Source organism: Octopus bimaculoides, chromosome 11 (genome assembly GCF_046866305.1).
Source record: "Octopus bimaculoides isolate indiv1 chromosome 11, ASM4686630v1, whole genome shotgun sequence".
Lineage (NCBI taxonomy): Eukaryota > Metazoa > Mollusca > Cephalopoda > Octopoda > Octopodidae > Octopus > Octopus bimaculoides.
Window position 1 is genome coordinate 66,941,087 of NC_142938.1, and position 4,922 is coordinate 66,946,008.

The window sequence follows — 4,922 nt, forward strand, 5'->3', positions numbered from 1 at the left end:
GGTTGCTTTTATCTTGCGCAAAGCTGCACGCCATTTGCAATTTGCATTCTTTCTTTCTTTCTTTCTTACTTTATTTATTTATTTCGGTAGCAAGAATCGAGATCTCGTATTTAGAGTACGAAGGCAGAGGTGGGTGCATATGTGTGTGTGTGTGTACGAGTATGTGGGGCGTGTACAATTATATATAATTATGTATGTGTGTATATACACAAAAGGGGAGAGAATGAGATAGACAAGAGATAGATGAATAGAGAGACAGACCAACAGATAGATAGATAGATAGATAGATAGATAGATAGATAGATAGATAAATAGATAGATAGATAGATAGATAGATAGATAGATAGATAAACAGTTTATTCAAGAATTTTGACAGTCAACAAATGCTGAACGGTATATTTGGGGGACTCGAAGAGGAAGCTTGTCTTTTGATATAAAGTATTCTTCATGGTTACACATATGCAAATTAACATGATTGATCATCGGAAATTGTATGACACGTGACATTTATAGCGACATTGAAAAATTCAATTGTTTGTGTTCATATGTGTGGGGGGGGGCGGGGGCGTTTGTGTGTGTGTGTGTGTGTGTGTGTGTGTGTGTGTGTGTGTTGGAGAGTATAGAAATGTGTGTGCCCTCGAAGACTAGACAGCTTCGTCTTTATTGGAGGATGATTTCGAAATTTGTAAATGGAGGTAGCCTAGGTTTGGCTGATGTTTCCCTTGTGAGTGAATAAATCTCATGTGTTTCCATTGTTTTCTTTGATGCTTAGTCAATCGGAAATACAAGTCCCGTAACTCTTTATATGGTTCCTGGCACTGATGGGAGAGAGAGAGAGAGAGAGAGAGAGAGAGAGAGAGAGAGAGAGAGAAAGAGAGATGTGCTTTTATGCTGAGACTTGGCCTGAATTTATTGATTGCAACATAACCAATTCAGGTGAAGTTTCTCAAAGACAAGGGTGGTTTGTTAAAAAGATCAACAAATTAATTATATCATTAAAGTAGAGCTGTGTGGGATTTGAACTCGGAATGTGCAGATTCGGAGCAAACACTGCAAATCTCTTCCCGTATGCTCAAATGATTCCGTCAAACCACCGAAATTAGATTTGTTTATTTATATATTTATTTCTTTATTGCCACAGGGGAGCCAAACATAGAGGGAACAAACAAGGATAGACAAAGGGATTAAGTCGATCACATCGACCCCAGTGCGTAACTGGTACTTATTTAATCGACCACGAAAGGATGAAAGGCAAAGTCGACCTCAGCACGTAACGGCAGACACAATACCGCTAAGCATTTCACTTGGCGTGCTAACGATTTTGCCAGATCGCTGCCTTTAATATATATATATATATATATATATATATATATATATATATATATATATATATATATATATTGACCCATGAAGGATGAAATGCAGAGCTGACCTCGGAGTAATTTGATACCAGAAAAGAAAACAATCGGAATGATTACTTTGAAGCCTTTGGCCCAATAATCTACCAACTCAGCCAACACGCCACATGTGCAACACTAAAAATTGAATAGTATTAGTTTTGGTAGAGAAACTTGCGTTTGTTAGAAGTGACAGTAAGGTCATGAACGTTCAAAGCAAGTTTGATGAGAAAGATTAAACACATAAACAAAATGTCACCACAATTCTGTTTTCTTCCAATCATTCGAGACATAACTGAAATGGCTTCAAAAAGAATTCTAAAACAAATCGCAGTTCAGTGGACCATGAACTTGAGTCCTTAGAAACCGTAAAATTTCATGAATTGGCATTATTTAAGTTTTATATATTTGATATCAATAATGGTTTTATCTTGACAAGTCATTTAATCATCTTCATCCTTGCTAATCGAACTTTTCATTTACAAGTAAAAAGCAGTCGTTTTTCTGAAGCACAAACGATAGTGATTTTTTTCTTTTCCTTTTCGCCTTCTTTTCTTCTTTTTGTTAATGCTACCTTCACCCTAAACGTATAACAGTCACGGATAAAGCTCTGTCCGTGTGCAAGAAATCAGTACTGCGAAAATTGATCCTCGATGATTTCCGTTCTATATGAACAACAAGAAGCATTTTTCAGAGCTTACTATTTATAAACAGCAATAAATTTCAATACGTAGACAACGATATTCATTTCCACGGGACGTATGTACTATTGCAAAATTAACTGATACATAACATGCTACGGATCAAATTCCATACGTATATGCAACACACACACACACACACACAACCATATACATACACGGAGGCATACATATACACACAAACATACATACATAGTATATATATACGTATATATACATATATATATATATATGTATGTATATATATATATATATATATATATATATATATATATATATATATATATATATATATATATATATATATATATATATATATATATATATGTATGTATGTATGTATAGTTTAGGACAATCACTAAGTTGTCATATTATGGTTCAGAGTTTCAAATGCCGGAGCTAAGAGCTACGATGCATTCTCATCGGCTATTATGACATGAGAGTGCATCGTGCCTCTTAGGTCCGGCATTTGAAACTCTGAGTCCTATTATGGCAACTTACTGATTGTCCTAAACAACCTTATCATTTCGGGTCCCCTGTTTCGATTGGAGCCTCTAGATGTATGAAGATTTCATCACACCCTGTCAGAAAATGGCTTCAGGAGTTGTGAAGAAAGAATTTGTACGTAGTCTGTTTCTGAGAGCTATTCTATTGGACGTCTGTATAATCATTAAAATATTTATTTAATTATGAACATAGAAAGAAATTACATTAATCCCAATTTTTGTAAGCAGTTATATCCGTAAAAATTTTATATGCAGAGAGCAGAAATTGAAAGATATATGAAATGGACGCGCGTGTGTGTGTGTATGTGAGAGAGAAAGAGAGTGAGAAAGAGAGATAGAGTGAATGAGTGAAGGTGTGTGTCATTGACTTACGTTGGCTGGCACGGAGATATGAAACGTTTGAAGTGGCAGATGACTGGGGTGATTTGGATGTGAAGAAATACCGTCTTTTCAGTGGAGCGCTTCTTTGTAGGCAACGTTTCTCGTTTTCCCTTCTGATGCACAAATGTATAGACTTTGTGGCCTGCCAACATGGGAACATCCAACGTAATGTTGACCGTGGGAGAACACATGCTCTGTGAGATTTAAAACAGCCATTTGCAGTGATTGACCCTGTACCTTATTTATTGCCATTGCAAAGGAGAGTTAGATAGGAAATTGAAGCCGCTTAAAGTTGTAGATCGTATCGGAGGGAGGGATGGAGGGAGGGACATTGGAGTTATAAGAACATCTTGATCAGCGGCTGGTCCATTCAAGATGGTTGCCTGTAAAACTAGGGAGTATAAGTTTTGATTATCATGCGCGTGCCGCAGCAGCATGATGGCCGCCCTTCCTCAAAACATTCCAGGAAGCAATTCCACCCACTCCTCGGACCTTTCCAGGAAGTAATTCCTCCACTTCCAAGGAACTTTCCAGGAAGTAATTACCCCTCCTCGGAACTTTCCAGGACGTAATTCTCCCGCTTCTCGGAACTTTCCAGGAAGTATTTCCACCTCCTCCCCTTCCTTGGAACATTGTAATTCATGCTCCTACTCTTCTTCTTTGAAAATTTCAGGATTACCCCCACATCGGAATTTCCAGGAAGTAATTCCTCCCCTCCTCCTTCCTTGGAACACTCTTGGAAGTAATTCGCCCCATCCTTGGAACTTTCCAGGAAGTCCTATCCTTGGAACTTTCCATGTAGCCCCATCCTCGGAACTTTCCGGGAAATCCTATCATTGGAACTTTCCATCAAATCCCATCCACGGAACTTTCCAGGACTCCCTAGGAATTTTCCAGGAAGTCCCATACTCCGAACTTTCAAGGAAGTAGCTCAACCTCGGAACTTACCAAAAAATCCTCGGAATTTTCCAGGAAGTCCCATTCTCGGAGCTTCCCAGGAAGTAGCTCAACCTCGGAATTTTCCAGGAAGTCCCATTCTCGGGACATTCCAGGAAGTAGCTCAACCTCTAGGAAATCCTCGGCATTTTCCAGGAACTTCCCTCGGAATTTTCCTGGAAGTCCACACCTCGGAACTTGCCATGAAGTAACTCCTCAGAGCTTTTCAGGAATTCCTCGGAATTTTCCTGGGAGTCCCATCCTCGGAACTTTCCAGGAAATCCTCGGAATTTTGCAGGAAGTCCCATTGTCGGGGCTTTCCAGGAAGAGTTGAACCTCGGAACTTTCCATGAATTCCTCGGAACTTTCCAGGAAATCCTCGGAATTTTCCAGGAAGTCCCATTCTGGGGACTTTCCAGGAAGTAGCTCAACCTCGGAACTTTCTAGGAAATCGTCGGTATTTTCTAGGACGCCACATCCATGGAAGCTCCCTCGGAGTTTTCCAGGAGCTCCTCGTAATTTTACAGGAAGTCACTTCCTCGGAACTTTCCAGGAAGTAGCTCATCATCTGAACTTCCCAGGAATTCCTCGGAATCTTCCAGGGAGTCCCATCCTTGGAACTTTCTAGGAATTCCTCTGAACTTTCCAGGAAGTAGTTACTCCTCGGAACTTTTCAGGAAGTCCCTTTCTTGGAAATTTCAAGGAAGTCCTCAGAACTTTTTAGGAAGTCCCCTGCTTGGAACTTTCCCGGAAGTACACTCGTCGGAACTTTCCAGCCCCATCCTCGACACTTCCGGAAGTAATTACCTTCCTTGGAACATTCCAGGAAGTACTTCGCTCCCTTCCTCGGAGCTTTCCTGGAAGTAATTGCTCCCCGTCCTCGGAGCTTTTCAGGAAGTAATTTTCCTCCTCGGAACTTTCCAGAAAGTAATTCTTCCCCTGAAGCTGCTAAAGACTCTGGTTAAGCTCTAACTGGAGAGAGGGATGCTGCTGGATAGTAA